The following is a 13,694-nucleotide window of genomic DNA, read 5'->3' on the forward strand; positions in this document are numbered from 1 at the left end:
CGCGAGGCCGCCGGGGCCGCCGCCCTGCCTGGTCGACCAGCTGTCCGGCCCGGACTTGGTCCCCGGACCGGGGCGCGCGGGTCGACCAGATGTCCGCGGCGCTCGGGGCCGGGCCTCGGGGCTCTGGGTGCCCTGGGTGCTCTGGGTGCGCTCCCGGCCCTCTGTCGGCTCCGAAGGCCCCGCGGACTCGTAGCCACGGGGTCCGGCGGCGCGCGGGTCGACCAGATGTCCGCGCCGAGCGCCGCGGGGCCGCGGGGCGCTCGGCCTTCTCGGAGCCCCGAGGGCTCCCTGGAGGCTGCGGACGAGCAGCCGCGAGGCCCCCGGGGCAGCCGCCCTGCCGGGTCGACCAGCTGTCCGGCCCGGACTTGGTCCCCGGACTGGGGCGCGCGGGTCGACCAGATGTCCGCGGCGCTCGGGGCCGGGCCCCGGGGCTCTGGGTGTTCTGGGTGCGCTCCCGGCCCTCTGTCGGCTACGAAGGCCCCGCGGACTCGTAGCCACGGGGTCCGGCGGCGCGTGGGTCGACCAGATGTCCGCGCCGAGCGCCGCGGGGACGCGGGGCTCTCGGCGGCCTGGGTGGGCTCCCCGGCCTCCGTCGGCTCCAGAGACCCCGCGGACTCGCGGGTGCGGCTCCCCGGTGGCCGACGCCCTGCCGGGTCGACCGGCGGCGGCGCGGGTCGACCAGATGTCCGCGCGGGGCGCACGCTCCTCTCGGAGCCCCGAGGGCTACGCGGAGGCCGCGGACGAGCAGCCGCGAGGCCGCCGGGGCCGCCGCCCTGCCTGGTCGACCAGCTGTCCGGCTCGGACTTGGTCCCCGGACCGGGGCGCGCGGGTCGACCAGATGTCCGCGGCGCTCGGGGCCGGGTCCCGGGGCTCTGGGTGCTATGGGTGCTCTGGGTGCGCTCCCGGCCCTCTGTCGGCTCCGAAGGCCCCGCGGACTCGTAGCCACGGGGTCCGGCGGCGCGCGGGTCGACCAGATGTCCGCGCCGAGCGCCGCGGGACCGCAGGGCGCTCGGCCTTCTCGGAGGCTCGAGGGCTCCGGCGACCCGGCGGACGAGCAGCGGCGAGGCCGCCGTGGCCGCCGCCCTGCCGGGTCGACCGGCGACCCGACCCCCGTGTCTCGGGGGGGGGGGGGCGGGTCGACCAGATGTCCGCACCGAGCGCCGCGGGGCCGTGGGGCCGCGGGGCGCTCGGCCTTCTCGGAGCCCCGAGGGCTCCCTGGAGGCTGCGGACGAGCAGCCGCGAGGCCCCCGGGGCAGCCGCCCTGCCGGGTCGACCGGCGGCCCGGCCCGGACTCGGGCCCCGGGTCCCGTGGCGCGCGGGTCGACCAGATGTCCGCGCCGAGCGCCACATGGCTGCGGGTCGCTCCGGCTTCTCGCAGTCCCGAGGGTTCCGCGGGCACGTAGCTGCGAGACCCGGGCGGCTGCCCTCCGCCCGGCTCACGGGGCGCTCGTGTCCATCAGCTGGTCGTGCGGAAATCCCGTGGTTGGCCTCCCTCCCTCCCTCCCTCCCTCCCTCCCTCCCTCCCTCCCTCGTCCAGCCGCCACGTTTTCGGGGTTCGTGCGACTGGGATGAAATAGACCTTCCCAACGTCAATCGGAGATCATCCATCATACCTCTCGAGTCCCCAAAAGCCAAGAAACACGCCAACCAAAACGCTTTTATTATGCCAACGGTTCCCGTTTTCATTCCTATCGTTTAGGGAGGTTTGGTGGCAGCAGCGGCCGAAAGCAAAAGGAAACCCGAGGAAAGCGGCTCCATCCACCAGGGCTGTGTCTCATCGGTGCCGACGCAGGAGGGACGGGCTTCGTTCGTTCGTTCGCTGCGGCCCAAATTCCCGGGCCGCCCGAGGACCGCTCGCACCGGCCCGAGGGAGGGAGCCCCGGCAGGCAGGATGCCTCCGGGGAAATGGCCAAGTCGACCGCGCGACCCACAACCCGCCCGACTGGGGGCGAGAAGGAGCATGGAGGAGGACTCCGTCCCCTAGTCGGCAGACGGCCCCGGGACAGGGACGTTCGCCAAAACCTCCCCAAGGCCGCTTTCCGTGACCGAGTCGGCCTCCCCGCCTGTACTCGTCCCGGCCCGAGAAACGAGACGTGGGGTGGATCGGGACCAGGCCACGCACCAGGCCGGCCGGCGCGGCATCCTCCCTCCCCCGACCTGACCTGACCTGGACGAACGCCTCCCCATCGCCCGCCCCCGCGAGGCTGATCCGTCCGGCCGGTGAGGAGGCCGCTTGTCGGGCGCCACCTGCTGCCCGGCATCCTCTTATATAGTGTTCGAGGAGGTCGACCAGGTGGCCCGGCCTGGATGGGGGGGGGGGGCGCGGGGTGCGGTGTCCCGGGCGGCGGGGGACGGGGGGGGTAGGAGTGGAGAGGGAAAGGTGGGCGTGGAGAATGCCGGGGTCGGGGGTCGGCGCGGGGCGGGGCGGGAGTTGGGGATAGGGGAGGGGCGGGAGGCCGTCTGGACATGGAGGGTCGGAAGAGCGGTGGTGACAATGATTTTCATTATCATTTAGAAAGAAGAACGTGGACTTCTTTAGAGGAGTCCTTTGAATAGCTTCTCCATTTAGTTAACATACATCCAAATGGAGGTCGGGAAACTTGGGTCCTGTTAACATATGGATGGAAGTGGAAAGAACTATCGCGATGACCGTCCTTGTGTTTCTTTTATTTTTTCTTTCTTCCTGCTCCCCAAAGCCGCCCCCCCCACCCCCGCCCCGCCCCGCCCCGCCCCGCCCCGTCCCGTCCCGTCCCGTCCATAGTTGTAGGTTCCAGTGGTAGGTCTTTCGCGTTTCTGCTATGTGGGACGCCGCCTCGGCGTGGCTTGAAGGGCGATGCTGGGTCTGGGGCTGCGCCCAGGATCCGAACCGGTGAAAACCTGGGCCGTCGAAGCCGGGGGCCGGGGTGGGGGGCGCTACTTGACCGTTCGTCCACGGGCTCGGCCCCCGGCCCCTTGTTTTCTAGGGAGAGAGACAGAGAGACCCGATCCATTTTCCCTTGGCCTCTAAAGCGTGCGTGTGGTCGAAAGGCGACAGAGAGAGGGGTTCTGGTCCAGAAAGCCCCGACTGCGCCGCCGCGGGGATCGGTCGGTTCCGCCCGAACCGTCCGAGTCGGAAAGGAACGGACAGCTTTCCTCCTTTGGGCCCCTGACTTGGGACCGACAGGGGAAGAGGAACAGGCCTCTCTCCCTCACACCCTGGCCCCTTCCTCCAGGACGCCCTCCTTCTAGTCAGCCCGCCTCTGGCTTTTCCACACGCCGACGACCGCTTGTCGGCATGGACCCACCTTCCTTGGGGGACACCACCACACGACTCTCCCACTCGTCTGCCTGCCTTTCGTTGGCGTCGCTGCCAAAGGCGAGGGGTAGGGGTGGCGGTGGCAGGGACGGCAGGGGCCCAGCGGCTCTCTGGCGGGTGAGGAAGTCTTGCTGGTTCTCCTAGGTCGGTGATCTTTCTCGATCTCCACACACATTCTTCGTTTGGGGAGCCAAGAGACGCCCTCTGAGGAATCCCTATGGCCAGGGTCGATCACTTACTCGCTCACTGCCTCGGCCTCGGCCTCGGCCTCTGTCAGTCTTGTCTCTCTCCCTCCCTCCCTCCCTCCCTCCCTCCCTCCCTCGTCGGTCTCTGTGTGTGGACGTCTAGGTGGAGGCGAGGCAGGGAGGCCACCCACCCACCTACCTCGTGGTTTACCACACGCTCTACACGGAGGTAGAATTCCCATCCCACCGAATCCATCCTTTCCACGGGGCACAAGCCAGTGGCCTTCGGGAGTCTCTCTCCCCAAGGTGGCGCATCCGTCATGGCTATCTATTTCCAGAAGGTTTCCATTTCCATCCCCTCCCCCCGAAAGAAAAAACGGCCCCACTCCCGGATCTGCCCCACCACGATCACCACCACCGCTGCCGCCGCCGCCGCCGCCGCCATCTGCTGTCGCCCTCTAGGGTTGGACCGTTCTAGCTCTCTCCTCTGTGTGGAATCGCAACGTAGGTCGCCTTGGATGTCTGGCACCTCTCACTTAGCAGAAGGTTTTGGAGGCTCAGGCTGGGCCACGCTTTGGCCCGGGTCAGTGTTCCGTTCCTCCGGACGGCTTCCTCGTTTTCCATGAGAAGGAGCCGTGAAGACGGAAAGGAAGGGCGGATGGATGGCTTTTCCCGTGCTACCGAGTCCCTCTCCCCTTTTCCCCAAAGCGTGAGGGGCGGTCGAGAGGATCGTCTCTGATGACAAAAGTCAGAGGCACCCCGGGTCAGACACCGTGCGAGGCGTTGGTGTGTTCTCGAGAGGAGAACACGTCCCCGTCAGCGTTTCCTGTCGTTCTCGTTCCGAAAGGATTCACGCGCCACCCCGTCTCCCTCAAGGTCTTAGGGCTGTCGTGCTCCGCAGCCGTCACGTGTCGTGGATCCTGGGCACCACCACGCCACCCCGCCCCCCCCCCGCCATAGCTGTCGATCGCTATGTGGCACGCCTACGTTTGCCCAAAAGAGCAGTCCGATGGACAGCGTGGTGCTTTTCCCAGCAGGCAGGCAGGTGAGAGTCACCCCTCTAGAAGGTTTCCAAGCCCCGTTCCATTCTCAGAGGCAGCTCCTTTGGCCATCAAGGAGGCAGGCGATGGGGGTGGGGGTGGGGATGGGGATGGGGCAGGGGCCTCTGTCCCTCTGTCGCGGTAGAAATGATTGGGAAAGGAGGGACGATGGGCGTAGGTCGACCATCCTGGGCGGTGGTGCTTTGGGAGCTTTTTCTAGAAGAAGGAGCGAACGGCGTTCCCTGGGAAGGGAGGAAACCAGAGGAGGTCCCCCTCAGACCGACCTGGCACGAGAAGGACACACACTCTCTCTCTCTCTCTCTCTCTCTCTCTCTCTCTCTCCCTTTTCTTCCTGACTTGAAATCAGGAGACAAAACTCCCCTGCCAAAGGGGCCCTCCCAAAACGGGGAGTGAGGAAGACCTCCTTCTCTTCACAGCTGAAGTTCTCCCTGCCTTTCCTGGACGGGAAGGATAGCACCTACGCCCGCTGCCGTCGGTGACTTTTAGTCCCCCTGGAGAGGAAGAAATTCTTTCCCGTGGCCGAACCCTGGCGGTTCGTTCGTGCTGCAGAGGACGTGACCCTCTCTGACACACCCAGGAACCTCCTCGCTCCGGGTCGAGGAGAGGGAGTTCTGTTCTGTGGTTTAGAATGGTGCTTAAAAAGGGATGTCGCTTACAAAGGGTCCTCGTCCCCCTTCCTAAACCTAAACGGACGGCTCGGCTCGGAGGCGTGAGATACGTTTCGCATCCTCCTCGTCGTCTTCACTCAAAGTTTTATTGGAGTTTGGAAGATTTTATTTTTTGTCTTTCCTTTTTCTCCCCAAAGCCCCCCGGTACGTAGTTGTGTGTTCTTCGCGGTGGGTCCTTCTAGCGGTGGTATGTGGGACGCCGCCTCAGCGTGGTTTGATGAGCAGTGCCGTGTCCGCGCCCGGGATCCGAACGAACCGATGAAACACTGGGCTGCCTGCAGCGGAGCGCGCGAACTTAACCACTCGGCCACGGGGCCAGCCCCTTACTGGATTTTCAAAACAACTCCGGGGGCCGGCCCGGTGGCGCGGCGGTGAAGTTCGCACGTTCTGCTCCGCCGGCCCCGGGTTCGCCGGTCCGGATCCCGGGCGCAGGACCCGGCACCGCTTGGCGAGCCACGCTGTGGCAGGCGTCCCACCTGGAAAGTAGAGGGGGATGGGCACGGATGTCAGCTCAGGGCCAGTCTTCCTCGGCCGACAGAGGAGGATTGGTGGCAGATGTTCGCTCAGGGCTCATCTTCCTCAAAAATAAAATAATAAATCGATTCGATAAAATGTCAAATAACACAACCGCGGGATCACGCTTAGAGTCACCCTTGGCCCGATGATGCCACTCCCCACCCCCCCCACCCCCCTGCCCCCCACCATTTGGAGGTGCCGTCAGTGGGATTCGTTCCTGTTTGTCCATCTTTCTTCCTCTTTTTTTTTTTTTTTTTTAAAGACTGGCACCCGAGCTCATTGCCAATCTTTTCTTTTCTTTTTATTCCTCCTCCTTCTTCTTCTTCTCCCCAGAGCACCCCAGTACCTAGTTCTATATTCTCTTTGAGGGTCCCTCTGGTTCTGCCGTGTGGGACGCCACCTCAGCGTGGTTTGATGAGCGGTGCCGTGTCCGAGCCCAGGATCCGAACCTTCCAAGCCCCGGGCCGCTGAAGCGGAGCGTGCAAACTCAACCGCTCGGCCACGGGGTCAGCCCCTCCCTTCCTTCCTTCCTTCCTTCCTTCCTTCCTTCCTTCCTTCCTTCCTTCCTAAGGAGGAGGAGGCAGGCACTGTGTGAAGTCGCCAGTGAGTCTGTGGAAAGAGACGGAGGATTTCCCATGGGAAGCCGGGGCGGGGGACACGGACCGATGTCGTGCGAACTTGAAGGTGAAAGATCAAAAAACCCACACACGCCTAGAGCGGCGGGTTGCCCGTTAGGAGTTTGCTTGCCGGGCCCATAACGCAGGGCTCATCGATGAGCCAAACCGTCCGTGATCCTCAAGCAGTCTAGTAGGGTTAGAGAAAGGAGGGGGGCACTCTTTCTGCCCCAGATGAGGCGAGTTTCTCAGACAGCCACCCTGCCCCAACATCTTCCCTCCCTGCCTCCCGGCCCTTGGTGGACTGCGGCCTAAGGGTGGGGGAATTGAAGAAAGCCGTTCAATGGAAAAAAGCCCGAGGCCATGGGAGAGAGCTTCCTGCACTTGAATGAAGCCCTGACGCCAGGCCCATCGGAATGAATGGGCCTGACCTCCCCTCCCCCCTCCCCCCTCCCCCCTCCCAGGCTGGCGACTCGGCAGTGGAAGGCTAGGGGTTTCTTCCGAAATGGTGAACCGGCCCCCTTGTCCACAGGAAAACCACACACGGGTACAGCCTAGGCCGGATCTCAGGGTACAGCCTAGGCCGGATCTCAGGCCAAGTCGTCAGGGTGGCAAGATGATGGCGGATGAGAGGAAACTTGTTCTGGGACCGCACCGCCCCCCCCATCGCCTCTCTGGCTGAGAAGAGGGCTGGGGAGCGGTGAGGGTCAGGGGGAGAGTGGGGGCGGGGCCGGGACAGGGACCACCGGGCAGTAGGACGGGAGTAGCCCTGAGGCCTGCCTGCCTGCTTCCTTCCCTGCCGGCGCAGGGCTGAGAGAGGCACGGGGCACGCTGGCTCCTGCCCCTTCACTCATTCGGGAAGCCTCCTGTTGTTGCTCCTGAGGTGCCGGCTGTGGTGACAGACAGAGCAAAACTCCTCTCTCTGTCTATTTCTTCAAAGGCCCGAGTCTGAGCTACGACAGATTCCCCTGTGGCTCAACCCGCAACCTCCCATCCTGCCAGACCAGACCCCTTGTCTAAAAACCTCCACTGGAGGAGCTCTTCCACCTGACTCGGAAAGGAAACACCAGCCCCGCCTCAGCCTCACACCCACCACCACCACCACCACCCGCCCCCCCCCCGCCCCACTCTCCTCCGGACCCAGATACCTAACAGAGGGAACAAAAATCCAAAAATCCTGCTGCTCTCCTTCTACCACCTCCACTTCAGAAGAGTCAGTCTCCCCCGAACACCTCAGACTCTGTGACTTCCCGCGGCCTCCCTTTCCCCGTCCCCATTCTCTCCCCGGACGGGCCCCATCTTACACTTGAACGACAGCTCCACCGCTCGGGGCAGCTGGACACGATGTCCCAAAGTGGCCCGGACGGTAGCCTGGTCGATTCCAAAGGACCCACGCACGCAGTCGGCCATAAACGTGGTGTGGAGATCGTGGACGTTTGCGGGCCTCTGATGAAATCGCTGCTCCGGGGACCCCGGCGTCTAGGACCCGTCTTCTCCGTGTTCTTCACACCGTTGCTCCTGGGCCGGTTATTCTCTTCCCTCTCACTGACCTTAACGTTTTGTCTCTGCCATTGAATTTTGACTGTGCGAATGTGACTTGCCGCTGTAGGGCTGCGTGGATCTCTCAGGCATCCTGCTGTGCCGTGCGGGGGGGGGGGGGAATCCTTGGTGGGTGGGTCGATAGACGTCCCTTTGGTTGTGCCCTGGAGGGGAGAGACAGAGGGGACGACTCAATCCACCACGAACGCTGATGTCGCTCCGATAAACCTGTAGCGGTGATTCTAGTTTATGGCCCGTGTCCTGAAAATAACTTCCCGAAGGGCCAGCCCGGCGGCACAGCGGTTAAGTTCGCACGTTCCGTTTTGTCAGCCAGGGGTTCGCAGGTTCGGATCCAGGGTGCGGACGTGGCGCCGCTTGGCGAGCCACGCTGTGGTCAGCGTCCCGCCTATCAAGGGGAGGGGGATGGGCACGGATGTTAGCTCGGGATCACTCTCCCGGGGCAAAAAGAGGAGAATTGGCAGCAGGTGTCAGCTCGGGGCTCGTCTTCCTCGAAAAATAAATTAATTAAATTAATAAAAACAACTTCCCAAACCTCTCTGATAACTTGAAGCTTTGAAGTTTTGCGAGGTGAAATCAGGTGATAAAAAAGTCCACGGACAGGGGCGGCCCCGTGGCCGAGTGGTTAAGTTCACAAGCTCCCCTTCGGCGGCCCAGGGTTTTGCCGGTTCAGATCCCGGGCACGGCACGGACACGGCACCGCTCGTCGGGCCGTGTGGAGGCGGCGTCCCACATGCCACAACTGGAAGGGCCCTCAACTAAGATAGACAACTATGTCATGGGGGGGATTGGGGGAGAAAAATCGGGAGGGGGGAAAAAAAAAACAAAAACGGAAGATTGGCAACAGGCGTTAGCTCTGTGAGGGCCGATCTTCCTCACCCAAAAACTAAAGTGAGATGAAATCAAATAAAGCGAAGGAAAAGATAAACCTATGAAATCCCATGTTTCTAAAAGTGGCCAAGTGTTTAGACATTGGCCAAGCGACGGAATGCTCATGGGAAGGACAGTTCCTAATTGCTGGCTTCTTAGTTTTCACCAAAATTAAGGTTCATGAGGGTTAAAAAATCTACTTAACAAATGCGATGAAAGCCACTAGGCCGGCCCGGTGGCGCGCTGGTTAAGTGTGCCTGTTCCGCTTCGCCGGCCCGGGGTTCGCCAGTTCGGATCCCGGGGGTGGACGTGGCACCGCTGGGCGAGCCACGTGGTGGTAGGCGTCCCACATATGAAATAGAGGAAGATGGGCACGGAGGTGAGCTCAGGGCCAGCCTTCCTCGGCAAAAAGAGGAGGATTGGCAGCAGTTAGCTCAGGGCTCATCGTCCTCAAAACAAAACAAAACAAAACAAAAAGCCACTAAAAGTGAATATGGGAAACATCTTTGTGTTCAAGGAAAGTGAGATGGCTGCCTTCAGGCAAGAGGGCCTAAAAAGTAAAGATCGTTTTGTCTGTGAAAAGGTGATCAAAGTTTCACGGGGAAAATAATCTGAGAAAAAGGCCTGTTCGTGGTCAAGTGGCCTAAAATTGGAACGAGTGGACAGATAGAAATGGCGAGCGATAGGATCTATGGGAGTCTATGAGGAAGCCATTGGGTGTCGGCCTAATTCGGCCTGACAGTGTTTTTCGAAAAGGGCCTGACGTGGCCGTCGAGCACGCATCGCATCGTAGATCCGCTTTACACATTTCCTACGGCAAGAACCAATGCCCTTAAGGGAAAGGAGCAGCTTCCCCGTGCTCGGGCCTTTCCTTAAGGAGAGGCATCTTTCCTTAGGCTAGGAGCGGATGGTTGCGCTCACCTTTGACCATCCGGCTCCCCTGTGACCACCCAGGCCCAGACAACAGACCTGCCACCCAGCAGTGTCTGTCGATCGCTGTGCCGACAGAGCAGTCTCGCGACTATCATCCAAGGGACCTTTCGATCCTATGTGAAACGTCCTCTCTGGGGGTCTAGAAGCACTCTGTACACCCCACTTCCCGGGCACCCTCTCTTCCTTCGGGAAGAAAGGCCCCGGGCCACAGTCCTCACATTTTAGCTCAGAATAAACGCACCCCGATTTTCACGGATAGATTGGTTCCGGATTATTTCCGTCGACAGAATGGAATCAAGTCAATGAGTTTCAAGATCGGAGGGAAGCTGATGCAAAATCAGAATTTGTTTTTCTCACTCCCGAAAGGATACTTTTCTCTAACTTCTAGTCTCCTCCTGATAAAGACATTGGAAAATGTTTCTCTTGACCTCTGAGGGAATCGACACCAAAGACAGAGATCCTCCATTTTGTCAGAATGATTTCCTAGGCCTCCAATGGAGGAGGCCTCCCTCGGACGGGAGCTCAGCTTTTGTTTTGCAACAGTTTTCCTCTCTCTGCTTGCCTTTAACATCTCCTTTCCCGTTCTTCTTTTTTGGAAGGGAAATACGTGCACCGCTGGGGAAAAAAAAAAAAAAAGAATTTTCTAAATGACCAAAGAAGATCTACGACTGTTGTTATTTTGGTTTCACGGAGCAGTTCCACGTCCACATTTACTCCATTTTAAACACCCACACACACTCACAGCACGGCGCTGTGAGGATGTCCCGGGGAACTCGATTTGTGGAGGGAATGGCTGTGAGGTCTCTGCCCCCCAACCCCCACCATTTGGGTGCTTCTGCTTGTTGATGAGGACGGGAAGCCCTGCTGAAATCCATATTCTTATCACCACACGTGCATCTGCACCCATGCTCCCCCCCGTGTGTCGTCTTTGGGCTTTGCTGTGGCCCCGTGCGGAGGGAGACCTGTTTTGTGTTGTAAACTTTTCCGCGGCCAAGCGGCTCGGTCCTTTCCTCTACGACTTGTGGGCTCTGTCTGTCCGTCTGCCTTAGAGAGACCCTCTGGGCCGGAAGTGACAGGCTGCACACAATTCCTGACAGACTGCGGACAATTCCTCCGTCGTCACGGTCCTTCTCTGATGACGTGCATGGTTTCGGTTTGACAGCGACCCCCACCCCCCACCCCGCCGTGATTTTCTAAGTCCTCCCGGGAGCCCGGGAAGTGCTCGGGCCGCTCCGGGAAGCGGGGGCCGGCAGCCCCGGCCTGCCCCGTGGCATCTCCGGGGACTTTTCCACCTCTGTCCGCGTCAGCCAGCCGGCAGCCCCGCGCCCGGCCCGGCCCAGAAGTCACGTGGGGAGTCTGTCCCCTTCCTGGCAAGCCCACCCACCCCACCCCCCTCCCCGCCGATTTTCCAACACCTCCTTCTGCGCCCAGGGTTGCCCTGTGCTGCCTGGGAGCTCCGAGGTGGACACCCTGGGGCCTCACGTGGTGACCTCCCGGCCGCCCCAAGCGGGCCCAGAGAGAAAGAGAGAGAGAGAGAGACAGAGAGAGACAGAGACAGAGACAGAGACAGAGAGAGACAGAGACAGAGACAGAGACAGAGACAGAGAGAGACCTGACCCGGCGGTGGGCTCAGGCTGTGCACTCTCGCTGGCTGGTGACCCGGTTCCCTCCCGCTGACCCCTCCGCGCCGGTCGTTGGGCGCCATCTGGCGGCCGCTTTTACAGAGTGGCCCTCCTCCGGAGCCCCGGCGACATGAGCAAGGGATGGGACTCGCAGGACGTCTGTGTGGTTTCCAGTGTGGGGCTGTGTGGAACAGAGCTGCTAAGAACATTCATGCCCCGGATTCTGTGTGAATGAACAGGAACGTGGCCGCAGCCCCCACCCCGCCCCCCGCCCCAGCCCCCGGGAGTGGTGGGAGTGGTGCCCTCCAGACCACCCTCGGGTTGGATGCCTCCCTCCCTGGAAGGACTCACGGGACTCCACAAAAGCTGACTTCCTGGAGGTCCAGCGGAGACCCCCAAGGCCCAAGGCCCCCCCCCCCCCACCCACCCACCACAGATCACTGTGGAAGCCTTAACGACCCAAGGCTCCAGCTACATACAGACGCTCTTAGGAGGCAAGATACACCAAAGGCTTATGTAGGTTGCCACTTTCGGTGGTTGTTTCCGCGGCGTGTCAGTTTTGGAACCCGCCACGCCCTTTTTCACAGAGGCCATACCGTTTCCCTTCACCACCAGTGAGGCGTGAGTGACTGACTTGGCTTCTCCGCGACCTGACTAGCAGTTTGATCCTGTTCCGGTATTTGGAAGAAGGCAGTCTCACCCATGTGTCCCCACAATGTCTCCCTCTAATTTTCTCACTTGCTTTTCCAGGGAACAGCTCACATCTTTTCATGCGCTTATCGGTCATCCATGCGTACCTCCTCCACCCCAGGTGAAAGTGCCTGCTCTGTCTATTGGTCTTCCATTCTTTTTGTATTTTTCAGTGTTGATTTCCCCCGGGTCTCCACTCCATTGTGGGTTTTGTTTTTTGTTTTTTGTTTTTTGTTTTTTTTTTTTTGCTTAAAGATTGTCACCTGAGCTAGGCACTGTTGCGCTGCTTCCTCAGTTTCAGAGGGTACCTTTTTCAGGGTTGCTTTTTGACCGGGTCTCCTCGCCATTGTATTTTTTTATTTTTTTTTTTTTGCTTAAAGATTGCCACCTGAGCTAGCCTCTGTTGCCCATCTTCTTCGGTTTCAGAGGGTAGATTTCTCAGTGTTGCTTTTTCGCCAGCTCTCCACGCCCTGGCGTCTTTTTTTTTTCTGCTTGAAGGCTGCAACCTGAGCTAGCTTCTTTTGCCCATGTTCCTCAGTTTCAGAGGGTGGATTTCTCCGTGTTGCTTTTTCCCCAGGTCTCCACACCCTTGTGTGTTTCTTTGGCTTAACGATTGCCACCTGAGGTAGCCTCTGTTGCCCATCTTCGTCCGTTTCAGAGGGTGGATTTCTCAGTGTTGCCTTTTCGCCAGCTCCCCACGCCCTTGTGTGTTTCTTTTGCTTAAAGATTGTCACCTGAGCTAGGCACTGTTGCCCTGCTTCCTCAGTTTCAGAGGGTACCTTTTTCAGGGTTGCTTTTTCACCGGGTCTCCTCGCCATTGTATTTTTTTATCTTATTTTTTTTGCTTAAAGATTGCCACCTGAGCTAGCCTCTGTTGCGCTTCTTTCTCAGTTCTAGAGGGTTATTTCTCCGTGTTGCTTTTTCCCCAGGTCTCCACGCACTTCCTTTTATTTTTCCTTAAAAATTGCCACCTGAGCTAGCCTCTGTTGCCCATCTTCGTCGGTTTCAGAGGGTAGATTTCTCACTGTTGCTTTTTTGCCAGGTCTGCACGCCCATGTGTTTTTTTTCTGCTTAAAGGTTGCAACCTGAGCTAGCTTCTTTTGCCCATGTTCGTCAGTTTCAGAGGGTGGATTTCTCCGTGTTGCTTTTTCCCCAGGTCTCCACACCCTTGTGTGTTTCTTTGGCTTAACGATTGCCACCTGAGCTAGCCTCTGTTGCCCATCTTCCTCAGTTTCAGAGGGTGGATTTCTGAATGTTGCTTTTTCCCCAGGTCTCCACGCCCTTGTGTGTTTCTTTTGCTTAACGATTGCCACCTGAAGCCAGCCTCTCTTGCCCATCTTCCTCAGTTTCAGAGGGTAGATATTTCAGGGTTGCTTTTTCCCCAGGTCTCCACGCCTTTGGGTTTTGTTTTTGCTTAACGATTGCCACCTGAGCTAGCCTCTGTTGCCCATCTTCGTCCGTTTCAGAGGGTGGATTTCTCAGTGTTGCCTTTTCCCCAGGTCTCCACGCCCTTGTGTGTTTCTTTTGCTTAAAGATTGCCACCTGAGCTAGCCTCTCTTGCCCATGTTCCTCAGTTTCAGAGGGTAGATATTTCAGGGTTGCTTTGTCCCCAGGGCTCCACGCCTTTGTGCTTTGTTTTTGCTTAAGGATTGCCACCTGAGGTAGCCTCTCTTGCCCATCTTC

This window comes from Equus asinus, chromosome 28 (genome assembly GCF_041296235.1).
Source record: "Equus asinus isolate D_3611 breed Donkey chromosome 28, EquAss-T2T_v2, whole genome shotgun sequence".
Classification (NCBI taxonomy): domain Eukaryota; kingdom Metazoa; phylum Chordata; class Mammalia; order Perissodactyla; family Equidae; genus Equus; species Equus asinus.